The sequence below is a fragment of the Nelumbo nucifera genome, chromosome 1, assembly GCF_055504915.1.
Source record: "Nelumbo nucifera cultivar China Antique chromosome 1, China Antique-T2T, whole genome shotgun sequence".
Classification (NCBI taxonomy): domain Eukaryota; kingdom Viridiplantae; phylum Streptophyta; class Magnoliopsida; order Proteales; family Nelumbonaceae; genus Nelumbo; species Nelumbo nucifera.
Window position 1 is genome coordinate 21,555,008 of NC_142649.1, and position 18,446 is coordinate 21,573,453.

General features: G+C 39.2%; 1 protein-coding gene across 2 annotated transcripts in view; it reads right to left on the reverse strand.

Moving 5' to 3' along the window:
• Positions 1–6,843: 6,843 nt before the first annotated feature.
• Positions 6,844–18,446, reverse strand: part of LOC104605819 (U1 small nuclear ribonucleoprotein C-like) — a 44,932-nt gene continuing 33,329 nt past the window's right edge. Inside the window, exons 8-9 of one of the 2 annotated variants that reach the window (XR_016080842.1) lie at positions 7,146–7,216; positions 6,907–7,079 (exon numbers count right to left, since the gene is read on the reverse strand). The gene's annotated coding sequence lies outside the window, so the exon portion shown is untranslated. Of the gene's footprint in view, positions 7,217–18,446 lie in introns of both variants that reach the window. The other variant, XM_010270732.3, reaches the window with a different exon arrangement.

Consider the following 18,446-nt stretch of genomic DNA (forward strand, 5'->3'; position numbering starts at 1 on the left):
GTATCGATTATTGGTCATAAATGTCTGAATCAGTGATGATTTATTAAAAAATAAGTAACCAGAAAAAGAAAACAAAGTGGGATTTTGAGTTAACGAGGACCAACTCTGTGACCGAATTAATCGAGTTCCGTGGACTGAACTCATTCTTACCTTATATTAACATGATTACAATATTATAATCACTAATGTTGATGATGAGAAGTCGCTTTCGCTGTTTGTTCTTTCAGATTCAGAAACTCGTTTGTGTAAGTGTTAATGGAGAGAACAGAATCGACATGGCACCATTGGCCGTGAAAGCCAGTACTGCCCATTCTTAGGCTTCCGACTTAGAGATCTCTGCCAAGCAAACTGTTCAACATCGTCCCAGAGATCTCTGGCTGTTGAAATGGGCTTATCATCCCAGAGATCTCTGCCAAGCGAACTGTTCAACAGAGATATCTGTTGAACAAAGAACTCTGTTGAAATGGACTCAAGAGTTGTGTGCTTCAACATTTCAACAGCACACAAGCGAACTTGAATATTCTTAGTTCAAGCAAACTGTTGAACTAGAGATCTAGTTCAAATTTCTGTTTATTAGGTTAAATTTCTGTTTAATGGGGATTAAAAAATATTGTAACGGTCTTTTTAAACGGAAGGGAGTCCTTTTTAAACGGAAAACTAACGAAAGGGAGTCTTTGTCTCATGGTCATAGTAAAGGGGTCTTTGTCGCAAAATAAAGTACAGAGAGGTCTTTGTCACAGACCCATCTTTATAATTTAACAAAAAAATGGATAAAAGTCGGAGACCCAATTTATACTGCATAAGAAATTCAGTCTTGGTCGATTTATTTCGGCTTTTCTGGGCTGTTTGTAATTCTCTGGGACTAGACTCAAAGCATTACTGAATGAATTTCGCCTTTTTTTAGTCTTTAAAAAAAAAAAAAGAAAAAAAAAAAGCTGCACTCCAAAAGATCGATATTATCTCCATTGGTCTAGCCGTCTAGTAATGCATTGTTGTTTCAATCATTTAATAATTATTTTTCAATAATTAATGTGTATTATTCTATTAAGCCTATCTAGTGCCTGTTTGGGAGGGCTTTTGCAGCTTCTGGCTTTATAAGTTGGGCCCCCACCGGGACAACTCTTAACCAATGTTGATAACCACCCAAAGGCTTTCCACTGAAGCTTCTTTTAGTGGGCTCCTCCAAACCAGCTCAATGAAAGCTTCAGCCCTCCCAAACAGGCTCTCAATATGCCCTTTTAACTTCTCTTAGCCTCCATTTGGAAGGAGTATAAATATAAATATGTAGAGTGTAAAATCTTTTATTTTGTATTAATTTGTATGTATTTGTACCGTATATATTTGCATTTGTACTTCTTCCAAATTGAACTTTAGGGATGGCAATTTTTCCCGTCCCTGCTGGGTACCCGGCTTTTCCAACCCAACGGAGTTAGAATTGGAGATTGCCCTGGCAGGGATGGGGGTTGATAGTAATACCCAATCAGGGACAAGGATGAGGATGGGGAATGAATTCCCCACCCCACCCCAACCCAACCCCGATTATATAAATTAAATATATATTATATATTCAATATATACATAATATTATAAATATATATAATGATATTATTTATAATATATATCAAAATATATTTAAACTATTTTTATATTAAAAAATCCCTTATTTTAAGTAAGTCCATTTTCTAAAAAACTTATAATTTAAAAATTTTTGGGGATTTGGTTCCCAACAAGGAACTTATCTCTATCAGGGATCAGGAAAGGATAGTCATTTTTCTTCTTGGTGAGGATCGAGTTCGAGGGATGGGGACTTGTTTCAAATTCGAGGTCGGGGATGAGGAGTGTGGTCCCGCCCTAAAACAGAATTAATTGTAAAACCCAAAATAAAACTAGACCAGAATTTGCATTCTTTTCATTTGCACTCTTTATATTTGTGCTAGTGCAAATAAAATTGCACGGCAATTAAACACAGCCTAAAAATCCAAGACCTCCTTCCTTTAGATTTTTTGTGCTTTAAAATCTAAGGGTCTGTTTGGTTTGCAGGAATAGAGGTTTGAAATCGGAATTGGAATGGGCTATTCCGATTCCAACTGTTTGGTTGGGCGGAAACGGAATCCCATTCTCATTACTGCTGGAATGACATTCCCCCATTTGAGGGAATAGTCATTCCCTGCCCCTTCCTTGGGAATGAAATCCCATTCCTGATTATTTTAATTCCCATTCCTAGTCCTGTATGAACCAAACAAACTGTGGCAATGAACCATTCCAATTACAGAGGATTTCGATTCCGATTCCAATTCTAATTCCAACTATGAACCAAACGTACCCTAAACTTTGTAGATCACCAAACCACAACGACACATGCATAGTTCTTCTTTCCAAAGAAAAAGTCACACTTGTCACATATGTATATCTCAATATACATATGTATATTGCTCACTCCTTTGCTTTCTATTGTCTTTGAAGCTTCTGTTTATTTTTCTAAGGAGAGATTCCCAACACTTCCTAGATTTTCATGATACTTGTGTGGCACTGCTTAAATCTGAAAATGCCATTTTAATAAAGTTAATCAAGCAAGGTCTATGATGGTATAAAGTTAATTAAGTAAATTAATTAATTAAATAACATTATTGTTTTATTCTTGGTCACAAAATTAGTAATAATTCATTTTTCGTTTCATTAATAATTCATTATTTTATTAATTTATTATTAAATAAAAATAATTATTTTGTTTTTATCTTGGTCAGATGTGAATAGGTGGGAATTTTAAGGGGAATCCACTTTTCCCCTTGAAATTACTTAAGTTGAAAGGTCCAGATTATTTTTCTTGTTTTATTAATAATTAATTATTCAAAAAATAATTTATCATTAATTCCTTATTAAATAAAAATAATTATTTTGTTGTTATTCTTGGTCAGATGTGAATAGGTGGGAATTTTAAGTGGGATCCACTTGTTATTTCTTCCCTTGAAATTATTTAAGTTGAAAAAGCTTTTTTTTTTGTTTTATTAATAATACATTATTTTATTAATAATTATTTTTGTTTTTTCTTGATCACATGTGAACATATGGGAACTTTATGTGGACCCACATGTAATTTTCAAATGATTCGAATTCAAATTCGAATCCATCGGATTTTGTATTCAATGGTTCGAATTCGACTCGGACCTTTTCATCGGATATATGATACAAATCCGTTTCGATTCGATTGAGCATTTTCAAATCAAATATCCAATTCGATCTGATTCAAATATCACTAATTTAACCTGTAACCTATGCATTATCAACAATTTAACACACTTCTAAGCATAAATTTATCCCATAAATTTTCACCAATTTAACTTACACTTAACACAAATTTAACCTGTAAACTTTCAGCAATTTAACCTCTTAATTATCAACAATTTAACATTGACTTCTAACATAAATTTAACATGAAAATTTCACTATTTCAGCAATTTAACCTGTAATTTTCAGCAATTTAAGATAAACTTCTAGCACATACAAATATTATGATATTCAATTTAATATTCAGACTAACCTACTCTGATATTCAATTTAACATTAACAAAAAATTATCATACAAAAATTGGATTAAAGTAGAATTTAAAATATAATAAACATGTATAACAAAAAAAATCAGATTGGGAATTCCATAACAAAATAAAAACCATACAAAAATCAGATTGTGTATTCCATATTCAAATCAACAACTAATAACATGTATAGAAAAAAAAAATATAAAATGATAAGTGATAAACTGATAATAGGCTAATAGCTAACAAAAGAGAGTGAGATTTGAAATTTCAGACTCACGTCTGTCTCACTGACTGCATACAGCATATTCAATTAATCAATTTAATATTCATACAAAAAAAAAACAAATACACTCATACAAAAACCTAAATGGCTAAACAAAATCTGACTCGAACAAACCTAAACGGCTAAACCTATTCCATACGATAAAACTCATAGAAAAGGAAATGAAAAAAATAGAAGATGGTGGAAGAAAGATTACTGGCAGCGCTGTTGAGTCATGAATGGTTGAATGCGAGGCAATCGGCGATTAGCAATGGTCAAGATTGAAGCAAACGGGTGAATGGCAAGTCGGAAAGTCGCAACTTACAACCGATCACCGGTGATGGCAGTAGGCAGCAGGCAGCAACATAGTGACAGTGGCGTGTGGCAGCTAGGGTTCTTCGCCTCCTTCTCACTTTCACTCTTTCAGTTGTTTAGAAGTTAGAAGAGAGGAAGAGTCTAAGGTATTCGGACTCCACTTTTTAGTTTTTACTTTTGTTAGATAGGACCTCATTTTTAAATTTATAATTTTAAACCTATGTAATTAATTAAACTACATTATATTATTTTAAAACAAAATATTAAAATGGGGTATAAATGTCATTTTATAATAATTATAAAAAATATATTATATATATAATATTTTATAACATATACATGAATGGTCGGATCGAATCAGGGGGTGATTCGAATTTAATCCGATTTCCAAATAGACCCAATTTCGCGATCCGATCCAATTTGAAAGTCCGAAGAGGGGGTATCTGAATCTGCTAATTTCATATCGGATTCCGAATCGGATCAGATCAGAATCTGATCCATTTGCACCCCTAATGCCACATCAATGGGCCTTATTATTATGTTATTTGTCTAACAGAATTGTCAACAGCATCTCTAGTATCGTCTATTTTTGCCTCAACCATAGTTTGAGGGCGGAAATGGCTGTTTTGAAAATTTAGGGTCAAAAATGGTCTTTTCGCAAAGTTCAAGGGTTGTAAAAGCCAAAAAAAGTCATTTTTTCTCAAGTTCTGTTAATGGTTAAATATTAATCATTCCCTTCAGTTTTTCTTTTCGATTTTAAATTTTCTTCACCACATTGTTGTTCATATATTTTGTTTGAGTGCATATTGAGGGGGTGGCAATTTCTAACCCAAACCATCCAAATCCCTCTACTTAACAAAGCAGGTGCAAAATGGGTCCTACATTCCATTTGGATCACAGAGGATTGGGTTGAGAGGATATCTAATGACTTTCCTTGCTACTAGAGAGTTGCCATTTGGGGTGTGGTTGTCTTTTCCCCCTTAGGTGGCTGATCCCTCGCTTGAATTCTGTAGCGCTTGGCTCTAATTGTTCCATTCTAATGCAATAATTTGATATGTTACCAAAAAAAAGAAAAAAAAAACACTAAAAGCCCTTATCCCCTTAACCAAAGGACTCAAACTATCATTTTGGTGCTATATACTCAAAAATTCACATCTACCCCCCACAGAAAGCGCCCCAAAACGTCCCTCTGCACATCCCAACTGTGTATGGGGAGCATCTCCCAATGACAAGTATGGGAGATGTTCTCAATGCACCATGTGAGGGGTGGGAAAGAGATCACCTGATGAAGTAGAAAGTAAATATTCAACATATATACTTCCAATGCCCCGTCGGATTACAACCAGAGAGACTATTTGGGTGGCAGATCACATCTTGCATCCCAAATTCCCAATTAGTCTCATCTTGATATTCATTTGCTTAGATTAGTTTAAAATTCAAATTTGAACAGTGGATAATGTTTTCAGCCTTACACAGCCAACTCCATTGGAAATGAGGTGTTTGGCAAGCTATGCTTTGTGGGTTTTTGGGCTTTTCAAAGATAGGAAGACCAAATTTTGGTATCTTTTCCCATTTTGCCGACTAAGGACATGAAGCCAAAAAGACCCACACCGGCACACCCTAAAAGGTTCATGGAAGCCCATAACAGCCAAAAATCAGGAAGCTTCAAGTGAAACTTCCCGTCTTTCCATGCCTAAAATCTTTTATTTCACAGCCCCCATAGACCATGATAGACCAGATACTTACAAACCAGTCTTGATCTTTAAAGACGAGACCCCAAAAAACTTACTACTTTTAGCCATTAGACTGTCAGAAGATCTTCCTAAAAAGACTTCCAAAACAGCACCTTAGTAGAAACACAACTCAACAAAACTCACTGGAAAGTTGGCGGTATCTCCAAATAATATAACCTATTTTCAAAGGAAAAGTATCAATGAGATAGGATTACTACGATTCTTTTTGCTTAGTTATCAGAGCAACCCCTAAGCCCCCTTGCAATGTGTGATATATATATATATATATATATATAGAGAGAGAGAGAGAGAGAGAGAGAGAGAGAGAGAGAGAGAGAGAGAGAGAGAGAGAGATGCAAAAAATAGGCTATGCAGATCTGCATCCCTAACAGGTACTCCTGAGTTTGGTTGCACCGTTGCAGTGCAATTTTACTTGTACTAGTACAAATGTATGAGAGTGCAAGTGAAAAAAATGCAAATTTTGATTTAATTTTGTTTTGGATTTTATGTTATTCTTCTTTAGGCCTTATTTTACTTCATTTTTAATGCAACCAAACAAAGTACGGTAAATTTTGATATAAAAATAAATCAAAATTTGCAGCCAAATCATTTGCACTACCATAGTTTTGCATCAGCGCAAATGAATTTACACCGAAACCAAACACAGCCTTAATGTTTCCAAAATGCAAAATTGAACCAGATTCGCAACCTAAACCGGACAATCAATCTGTTGCCCCCTCTTTCATTTCAAATTGCAGGAACAAAGTCAATCAGAAAGTGGGTTTTTTCAAAAGAAAAAATAACATAGTACAATGGTACAAATTGTAGGAACAAGATCATAAAGTGGGAAAGTGGGTTACTCTCAACCTACATCCTGTGAACAAAGCACGACAAAATGAATTCCTACTCTCTTCAGTGAACCAATTTAGATAAAGGAATGACCAATCTTTCTTGTATGATGCCAAATTCCATTACTCGATCAAATAGAATAATGAGATTTTGCAACACAAACTTTGTTCTGTGTTTAGTTCATTACTTGTGCACGAGCAAGACAAGCTTCTTTGAGAAAAGAGTAACCCAGTCTTAATCAGATTCAAAAGTCAAAACCATAATAAGAAAAACCTAACATGAAACAAAAGACACAACGCCTCATATCTATCATATAACAACTTTCTATCATGCTGCTTAAAGTATAATAATATCCAACAGCAATCAAAAACCGTCAACAACAACCTAGACCATCCACAGCAGATGAAAAATCCTATATGGCAACAGCAATCAAAAACCGTCAACAACAACCTAGACCATCCACAGCAGATGAAAAATCCTATATGGCAATTGCAGTGTGCAGTGAAGTCCTACCCGGCAGGCTGCAGCAAACCATTTGTTAGAATCACACACATCATAACTTTAAAAAATAAAAGCATAGATTGAGACATTGATGAGTCCAATGATAAAGTGTTGGGGGGAGTGGGTCAACAAAATGCGCAATCAAGAAAAATCAGTCTTCAAGCATGTCAAGATGCATCATCAAGTAAGACATTATCAAAGTACACATGGATTAACCCTCCCACAAAATAGGCTTTCAGGAGTCACCAAATGTCAAGTACTCCAACTGCTTAAATACTTTTAACACCAAGGCCCTATTTGTTTACCGGTAAACATGCATGGGAAAGTTGGTCAATGGATATCTTTTTCCCATTGACCAAGTTTCCCATGTTCTTTTTGTATTAAGCAGCAGGCCCCATGGTAAAATCACCTTTACTTTCCTAGGTAAAACTTACCATCTCCGAGGTGGATAACTTTCCCACCTGGGAAAAACTTTTATAAAACATAATGGAACCATTTTGCCCATTTTAATTCTAACTTTTTGTTGGTAAAAATGTCATTCTATTACTTACGAATCCTGGAAATCAAAAGAACATGGGTAAGTGAATTTACCCAGGTAACCATGAAACATTTACCTGGGTAAGTGCACTTACCCAGATAACTTGTAAAGTTGTAAACGAACAAGGCCTAAGGTCTACATCAAACACGAGCTTAAAACTGCACTTGAGCTTGGAAATAATCACTACATCTCACCCAAAAAGAATGGGGAAAAAAAACCTCCACCTTTCTCCTTCAAAATATACCCCATAATAGTCTAAAGAGCCAAATTACAAAGCCTCAATCTTTCTAATCTACAACCTTACCAAAAAATAATAATAATAAATCTTTGTAATCTACAAGAGATCCATGGCAACAATAAACTCTATTCACATCCTTGCAATAAACCCACCCAGCTCTAGAACATATTCCAGAGACTCCACCCATCCCCATCCAACACACGGGAAGACAAAAAAAAAAAAAAAAAATAGCAGATTAGACAAATTTATTTTCTTGTGGTGCATATTCTTCATGCCATATAAATAACAATGATTCTGACCAAAACATCTCATGCATTTTTTTTTCTTTCTTCCCAACCACCAATACACAGCATAAAGAATAATCCACCAAAGCATATACCTTGATAATATATATGCAATCTACCAAAAAAAGATAAAGTAAAAGATCGGTGACCTTGATAAGAATACATTGTTCAAAAAAATAAGAAAACTTACATCCTTAGTAGGAATGTACATGGGTCAACGGTTTGGTTGCACACAATTCTCTCAACCAAACCAAACCACTCAGGTTGAAGTTTCTGCCAACCAAAAGATGAGTAATTGGTTTCTCAGTTTTGTTGGTTGACTATAATAGAGCCTGTTGACTTGAAAAAATGAGCCTAACAGCATGTACTCAGTCAACTGTTTACGCTTTAACTGAAATAGGAATGACATTTGGGTTTCTCTTTCTCCCTGTCATGCTACAGCCTTTATTTTTGTTGATGAGTAATTTACTGATACAGCTTTACACTTCAACTGAAATAGGAATGCCTATAACCTGTTGATGCTACAGCTTTCAACTTCTCGTGGGGTATGCTAGATATTAGAATAGAAATTCCATTTATATACTTTTTGTTTACTAATACTAGACTACTATATATACTAACATATAGTCAGTTTGGGTCGGATTATTGTTGGTTTACAAACTTATAAACCAAAACTGAACCAATCAATCGGATTATGCATATTGATGAACCAAAACTGACCAAAAAACTTTGGAAACTGGCCATATCGGATCAAATAGGGCCTGTTTGGTCAGTTTGGTGCATTTTTGTAAACAGCCCTAATCATTAGGACAAGCCCATACAATCCAGAACAATGACATAAAGACTCCATTCACCCTATCCATTGTACAGTTACAAAAAAGAATAATAAATTGAATGAACTCATGAAGACATTTTTCTTGTTCCTAATCCTTGTGCGGTTCTGCTGTTTCAATAAGGACCACATTAATATACTTTTATCAGTGGGAAAGTTCCTTGGCATTACCCGTCCAGAGAGTGAGGAAAGTATACGAAAATGACTCAGAGCCAAAGAGCTAAGGGACCAAGAAATATGTGCACATTTGAAGAAAGGTCAGGTGGAACATGGTTGTGACCAAACTTCTGTGAGCAGTTATGTTTTGGACAGATCATTTGAAATTTTGATATCCTGGATTTTCTTCCAGGCTGAAGAAAAGCAATACTTTTGTCAGAGTTATAAGGTGATCTGGTGGTGAAGTCTCACAGTATCCGAGGTAGGGATAGAGGTGGCAGAGGTAGAAATACTGCAGTCTTACTGGTGATTTGTTTTGTGGGTAGTGTGTCTCACCCAGGTTCCTTTGCCATTTCCAGGCTCATGTTTTGTATCGTCCTTTGTGGTTCTATGTCTGGTCTGGGACCTCTGGGTATGGGTGGTTGTTTGGGTGCTTTTTTGGACCATCTGTTTCTGTGTTTGGTGGCTCTTTGGGTTATGTGGTCGTTTGTGTTTGGTGTGGTGCTTTTTTAGTTTGGCCCAGCAGATAGTTTAGTTGTTTTCGCTGGGCCTGGGGTCAGCCTCTTGAGCTCTTTCTTTGTTCTATTTTCTTTTCTGTTGCTTTATAAATCTTTACCTTACCTATTCATATATAGTAAAGAAAGGTAAATTGATCCAATGTAGAGGAAAGTGTAATTCACCAATGTACATGCTCATACAATAACAGAGATAAACCATCCTGGGAAGGTAGCCCTCCCAATCAGTGTTGCATGGACACCCCACCTTTGGAGGGGACTTGTGAGCCAACATGTGTCCGTTAGTCAATCAGTCAACTCACGCCTGACTCTCCAAAAGTAAGTGTCAGACTCAGCTGTAATGCAAATCAAGTGGATTTATTAAAATGCCTGCCAAATCAGCTCTCCAAAATTATGAATCCTTACTTAACAGTGGGACCGGACTACATTAATGAAAAAAGGAGGTTCAAGTGGATGTCACGAGGAATGGAAGCTAATGTACAGTGGGTGAAAAGAGATGCTAATTCTTTCACCGATACCAGCATATCGGGCATATCGATACCTTTTTTTTTTACTTTTTTTTATTTTTTTTCAAAACCGGTTCAGGGGGGCCGGTTTAGAGCTCCTCCCCTCCCCCCCCTGAACCGGTCAGACCCCCAATACACCCACTGTAGGGGCGTATCAGAGGGGTCCCAGAACAATACATATCGGCCGATACGGGCCGATACGTGTTGATACTTTGAACCTTGGTTGTAAATATATGTTACATAACTTTTTTATAATCTAAACATGTGTTAGGGAGAGCTACAAGAGTTTATCTCTCCTTTTTGTGCTCTTTGTATCTCTTTGTTTTAATTTAATGAATCTGATTCAGTTATTGATAAAAAATGGGAGGGACGAAGACCCACCGCCACCGGTAAGGCAGTGAAACCGAAAAGGCGAATGAAATTGAAAATACAAAAAAGAAAAGACTAGGAATCAGGATCAGGAGAGAACAAGTCTTCTACCCCGACAGTGAAGTCGTCGTCTCGTCTGTGTCTGTGAGAAAGATGGTGTCGTCCTATCAACGAAGCCGGGTACGCATTAGAAGAGTCGGGACCTGATCGACCTCAGCAATGCATGTGTGCGCCTACTCTCTGCCCTTGGACGGTGCTCCCTCGCATGATCAAATAACACCAATCAAGAAATTCTATGGAGGCCTTTCTGGAACTGTCAAATCCTTGCCAAAGCACTTACCAGATTTTGAAGCCATATTTTTTAGCTCCAAAAGAAGTGACTCATTGGAAAAGTTTCTGGGGAAAGTCAAAGGGATGGGCTTGTAATTCAGCATAATGAAGTCTACAACCGAGAAGTTCGGAAGCTTCATCAGAGTTTTAGATTTAGATGGTTTCTATTCCAATTATGAAAAGGATCAGTGCTACCCATCATTGATCACAATCACATTCTAAACTTCTGGGACCTATTTTCCTTCTTTCTTTCCCAGGCCCCAATCGACAAGATACACCACCACGGAGAGAGAGAGAGACACACACACAGTGAAATGTTTTCAGATCCCATGGACGATGTTGATCGCCTGTTCAAGTGCTTCGAATGTGGTGTCTGACCTCCTCAGTCAGCAGTGAGAGAAAGAAAGGCTCACCAAGACAAACTAAAGAAGGCAAGTTCAAGACAAGATGTCTCTGCACTTTCTGGCTTTGCATCTCCAAATTCAGCTAGACAAAAACCGCAGAAAACAGCAGATATGCTCTGCATGGAGAAAAGGAGAGCGATGGAGTTCAAGCCAGCGACTACATGGAGAAGAAGGCTGGAGTTTGAAGCCAAAAAGTACGTGTTTGAAGCTTGCAGAAACAAGGGACAGGTGTGCCTGAAGATCAGAGAAGAGAAAAAAAAATAACTTTTTCTTTGCAGGGATGCAGTGAATTGGGTGAAGGGTTTGGTGGATGCAGTTACTTACAGCAAGAAACAAGCTGGATGGAAAGGTCAGCTGAATATGGGAAGAACTTTATTGCTGAGCTGAGAAACAACAGAAAGGGGTGGTTCACAATTATAACAGAACGTTTTGGGGAAAGCAACAGGAAGTTCGTGTGTATTCCGGAAGGAAATAGGAAGACAGGTTGGAAGTGTTTTGCAGATAAGCTACAGGACTACCTGGTATTGACGGAGATGAATGAAAAGGTTCAGCAAAAGATTTCAACAGAGAAAGCAGAGGTGGGGGAGAGTGAGAGTGTTCTGGTAGAAAAGGGAGAGCAAATAAATCAGAAGGCAGTGGAGGAATACATTGCTTGCTCTGAGTAAATTGGAGTTGGAAGTTGATAAACAGAAATGAAATAACAAATTTGTGTTGATAGCTGGAAAAAAGATTAAGGACTGGCAGCTCGTTGCAGAGGAAATAATGAAGAGTTTTAGCATTAAAAAATCTATTCTTGTAGTGCCGTTTAGTGAAAACAGAGTCATTCTCGACATAGGGGAGGCGAAAATAGAACTCTCTTCTATTGAAACACAGGAAGGTGTCATCGAAGAATGGCGTATGTCTTGTAATGAACGAGATATTACAGTAGCTTGTTTCAACATCAAGCTTCCTGGGGTGTCGTTCAACTTCTGGAATAAGTCGATAGTAGATAAAATAGTCCACATGATGGGTGGATCAATGGAGGACTGCAGCTTCAGTGACTTGACGGCGATCAAAGTAAGAATTCGGGGGATCAAGCCGGAGGAGGTGACCCGTCTGGTCACTTTCTTCTCAGAGGGACTATGGAGGAAGATATGGGTCCTGACGGAAGTGGAAGTGTCACTGTGGAGGAGCTGTTCGAAGGAGGAAGAAGAAGGCGATGTGGAGGAAGGAAGCATACGTGGCAGAGTTTTAGTGGGAGGGGAAGGAAAGGAACAGGGGGAACTTTTTGGGGAAGAGGAAGACTCGGGTTCCAAGGGGGTACTGGGCGGCCACATTGAAAGAGGAAATAATTCAAAATGGTCGGCCCATCATATGCAAATGTGGCGAAGATTTTGTGACCCGGGATGTCGAATGGCTCAATTTGAGCCGGTTAAGATTCTGGGTGGGTTGACTTTCAAACCGGGGGTATCAGTAGTGACCCACGTGATAACTTAAAATCTCACGTGGGTCGGGGCAGAGGGCTGGAAAAGAAGCTGGGTGGGTTGACTTTTGATCAGGGGGGAATTGTTAGTGACCCACGTGATAACTTAAAGTCTCACGTGGGTCGGGCTAAGGGACTAGTAAATGTGTTGATTGTAGATAGATCTTCTGGTCTATCTTCTTCCAATGCGGCGAATTCAAAAAGGGGAAAACTGCGGTGGCGGAGCGAGAACAACAATGATCTACAGTGGGTACCCCGCCAAAACTATGAAGACCCTTGTTCTTTGCGTCGCTCCTCAGAGAAACCGAATCCCAGGTATGCAAGAAAGGGAGGAATTGGATGAAGTTTGGGTGCACTGTGGAGTAAACAACAAAGAGCCGGAGAACAGTTTGGATGAGGGTACCAGCATTGGAAGCGTGAATGATGATAGTGAGTACGACATAGGTGACTTGGGCATGCTGAACATTACAAGCCTATTCCAGGAGGACATAGAGGAGAAATGGAGATTGAACCCAGACGGCCAAAGAAATCTGATAGTTGATGGAAGAAGAGTTGGGTCTTTTGATGTAAATGAGGCTGGAGACATTAGTCAGAATGCTGCGCTCCCAAGACTTCCGATTGTGCAAGGTGCAAAAGAAGGGGTAAACTTGGAGAACCTGAGGCAGAGCGGGAATACACCAATAAGGGGTAAACAATGGGTAGAGAGGACAGATTGCCAAATTGCCCAAAGGACAGAAATGCTTACCAACCAACTCAGGGAGACAGACTTTGACCAACCTTTGAACAAGAAAGGGAGGATGGGAACAACATTCCGTGCCCCCATTCATCCTTCCATTCAAACCCAGGTAACCAAGTGAATTCAGTTTGTGCTACTAATGTGTTTTCTGTGTCCTATGCTCCATATTCCATTCATGTTCCAAGTTCAACAGCCCTTGCATGTGCTGCCAACCAAGGTGGTGGGTATTCAATGAGTTATGGAAAGGAGAGTGGAGAATTGTGGGGAGCTGTTGGGAGGAAGGTAATAGGAATGAGAAAGTTTGGGAGATTATTGAAAAAATCTTTAGTGAAGTTGAACAAAATATGATGTGGACGAAGAATATAGAGGAGAGAAGAGGGGAGGGATCAGGTGGAAGGGGAGAAGGAGAGGAGGGGAGAAATGGAGGGGAATATCTAGAGAGGACAAGGGTGGAGGAATCCAATAGGGAGGACCTGATAGCAGAATTCATGAGGAAGTTGGGATGCAGAATGGAAGATTTGAATGTTTTGAAAGGTGGCCTACAGAAGGAGAAGAAGGAAATTAAAATAAAGAAAAGAAAACTGAATGAAGTTGAGAGTCTGAAAAGGGATGTTGAAGGTGACAAGAAGTTTGGGGTAAAAGGCGATAGAAGGAAAGGGGGGGAAGTAGTGGTTTTTGTAGAAGGGACTTGATGAAGAAGTGTCTATGAAGATTCTTAGTTGGAATGTGAGGGGTATCGGAAGTGCGAGGAAAAGAGCGACGATCAAAGAGGTAATAAAGAGGTATGACCCAGACATTGTATTATTGCAGGAATCCAAGAGAATGGAGTTTAATAATAGATGGGCAATAAGTATTTGGAAAGCCAAGGGGATTAATTGGGTGGTTGCTCCCTCTTGGGGTGTTTCAGGGGGGGATAGTGACAATGTGGAAGAAGGATGTGGTGGAAGGTCTGGAGGAACTGATTGGAAAATACTCAATCTCAGTGAAGTTCAAGCAACAAGAGGATGATTTTACGTGGGTGCTTACAAATGTTTATGGGCCAAATGATTACAGAGAACGAAATGAATTGTGGGAGGAATTGGCTGATATTAGAGGACTTTGGGATGGGCCTTGGTGTGTGGGTGGGGACTTCAATGTGGTTAGATTCACAGAGGAAACCAATAATACTAATCAGATGGTGACAACTAGTATGAGGAAGCTTAACAGGTTTGTGGATGCCTTTGAACTCAAAGAAATACCATTAGCCCATAAGACATTCACTTGGTCAAATCTCCAATCAAGGCCCACCTGTTCCAAGTTGGATAGGTTTCTGTTCTCTTTGAATTGGGAAGAACACTAGGGAAATCTAGAATCTAGGGCTCTTCCAAGATTGACCTCTGACCAATGGCCTATAGTGATTTGCAAGGAGGAAAGGAGGAATGGTGGACCTACCCCCTTAGGTTTGAGCATATGTGGTTGCTCCATCCTGGATTCACTAAAAGAATAAGGGAGTGGTGGTATGAGTGCAACCCAGTGGTGGATTGGGAAGGAATGAGGTTCCATAGGAAGCTACAATTCTTGAAAGCAAAGATCAAGGAGTGGAATCAATTGAAGTTTGGAAGGCTTGAAGAAAGGAAGAGAACCTTGATGGACAAGATTGAGAGCCTTGACTTGAAAGAAGAAAGGGGAGACTTTGGAGAGGCAGACAAGGAACAAAGAAGAGGTTTGAGAAGTCAACTTGAGGACTACCTACATAAAGAGGAAATTAGTTGGAGGCAAAAATCTAGATGTAAATGGCTACAAGAGGGAGATAGAAATACTAGTTTCTTTCATTCTTTGGCAAATGGGATGAGAATGGGAAAATCTATCTCCAAACTGGAGAAAGATGGAGTTGAGCTAACACAACAAGATGAAATTGCAGGAGCTTTTGTGGGACACTTTAAATTAATTCTAAGAAGGCCTGTAAGTAGGGGGTGTGTTTAGAAGGATTGGATTGGCCAGATGTAGGAAATGATAACAGGAGAAGGCTGGAGAGAATGTATGATTTGGAAGAGATTAAGGAGGTTGTTCTCTCTACGGATAGAACAAAAGCTCCAAGACCGAATGGCTTCACAATGGCTTTTTACCAAGACTGTTAAACTGGAGAAAGATGGAGTTGAGCTAACACAACAAGATGAAATTGCAGGAGCCTTTGTGGGACACTTTAAATCAATTCTAAGAAGGCCTGTAAGTAAGGGGTGTGTTTAGAAGGATTGGATTGGCCAGATGTAGGAAATGATAACAGGAGAAGGCTGGAGAGAAGGTATGATTTGGAAGAGATTAAGGAGGTTGTTTTCTCTATGGATAGAACAAAAGCTCTAGGACCGGATGGCTTCACAATGGCTTTTTACCAAGACTGTTGAGATATGGTGAAAGATGGCCTTTTGTTGGTTTTTGAGGAATTTCATAGGAGAGGAGTGGTTAACCCGGGTGTTCCACCTTTCTAGCCTTGGTCCCGAAAAAAAAAGATGTATTGCATCCAAAGGATTTCAAGCCAATCAGCTTGGTAAATAGCTTGTATAAGATCATTGCAAAGGTGTTGTCTCTGAGGTTGAAGGAAGTGTTGCCATATATTATCTCACCGAATCAAGGAGCTTTTGCGAGTGGAAGACAAATAACAAATCAAATTCTAACTGCCAATGAGAGTGGAGAATTTCAAGAATGATAGAAAGAAGGGAGTGGTCTGTAAGTTGGATCTGGAAAAGGCCTATGACTTGGTGGAATGGGAATTTTTGAGGAAAGTTATGACCAAATTTGGATTTGGGGCTAGATGGTGCAAATGGATTTATGGGGGGTGTGTTCGTAATTGTCATTACTTGGTACTAGTGAATGGGACAGTGGTTGACTTCTTCCCAGCCATTAGGGGTGTAAGACAAGGAGACCCCCTGTCTCCCTTCCTATTCACACTAATTGCTGATGTTCAGGGGAAATTAATTTACATAGCAGATTCTGGGGGTCTTATTAGAGGCTGGAGAGTAGAAAGGGAGGATACCCCCCTCACCCATCTACAGTTTGCAGATGACACGATTCTGTTCTGTGAAGGGGGAATATGAGGTATATAAGGAACTTGAAATTGGTGATACAACTCTTTGAACAAATGTCAAACCTGAAGATGAACTTTGAGAAAAGTTGCGTAGTGGGTGTGAATATGGAGGAAGGTGAGATCAGGGAGACTACAGAAGTGCTAGGGTGTGAAGTCTCAAAGTGGTCTTTAAATTATTTGGGGTTGCCATTGGGTGATAACACAAAGAGAGAGTGCTTCTAGAATCCATTGGTGAAAAGATTTGAAAAGAAACTTGTATCTTGGAAAAGGAATTACCTCTCTATGGGTGGGAGGATAACACTGATTAAGGCTACTCTAGAAAATTGACCTATTTATTTCCTTTCAGCGTTCAAAATCCCAGTAAAGGTTTTCAATAGATTGGAAAAGATGATGAGAGACTTCCTTTGGGAGCCAGGAGAGGAGAAAAGGGATCATAGAGTAGGTTGGGAGGTGGTGACCAGGAGTAAAAATAGTGGTGGTTTGGGGCTCGGGAACATTAGAAAAAGGAATCCGGCCCTTCTAGGGAAATGGTTGTGGAGATTCCCATTAGAGAAGGAGAGGTTATGGGCCAAGATAGTGGTCAGCATACATGGGCTGGAGCTAAATGGATGGGATGCAAGAATCCGAGCTAGGACTACATGTGCTTCACCTTGGAAAGTCATTCATGAGTTGTTACCAATTTTTTCCCCTCTTATCAGGTATGACTTGAATTCAGGTAATGCTATAAAATTCTAGGAACAAACTTGGGTGGGGGATACCCCTCTAAAGGACCAGTTTCCTCCTTCACAACCCCCTCCTCTTCCACTTCTGGGTTTGGGTGGAATTTGGGTTTGAGAAGGGTTGTGACAGACTCAGACCTTGACAGCATTTCGAGTCTCCTTCAGCTTCTTGATAATATTTTCTTAGACCCTGCTAAGGTGGACTCTAGAATTTGGACTCCCACCCCCAATGGTTCTTTCTCCTGTGCCTCTTTCTTCAAAGTTTTAAGCCTATCCACCAGTCCTATAGCCCTCCCTTTTCCTGTTCATAAGGTTTGGTGTAGACCAATCCCTCCTAGGGTTGGTAGTTTTTGCTGGGAAGCCTTTCTGGAAAGATTCAGCACTAGTGATCTACTCCAAAAGAAGAGACCCAATACTTGTTTGTCCCCTCACTAGTGTGTTCTTTGTGAAGCTGATGGGGAGACGGGTTTTCACCTACTAGTGTCTTGCCAATATGTAAAGTCTATTTGGGAGTGGGCTCTCCCTATTTGGGTGTAGTTGGAACCCTCCATCAAATTTGCAAAATCTATTTTCTCCTTTTTTCAGGTGGCACATGAAAGGTGCAGGATTATGTGGAGAGGACTAAGGGTTGCGAGTTGTTGATCCTTGTGGGAAGAAAGAAATGCCAGGATTTTCTCAGAAGTAGAGAGAAGTACTGATGAATTGAAGGCTTTGATCCTTATAAGGGTAGACAGTGGATGAAATCACTAGAGTTATTCACAGATTATACAGTAAATGACATGTTGAGGAACTGGAGTGAGATTGCTAGCAATACCCAGACCAAAACAGTGATGAATGTGTCTTGGACTCCCCCCCTGCGGGTTACATAAAACTAAACTTTGATGGGAGCTGCATAGGGAATCCTGGACAATCAAGGGTTGGGGGTGTTTTCATGAATGAGAATGGGGTTGTCAATGCCATGTTCTCAGGCCCAATTGGAGTGGGTGACTCTCTCAGAGCCGAGATCCATGCGGTTATGGAAGGAATCCAGAAAGCCAGGGAGATGAATATCAGAAAACTTGTACTTGAAGGGGACTGGGAGGTGGTGGTTGGATGGCTGA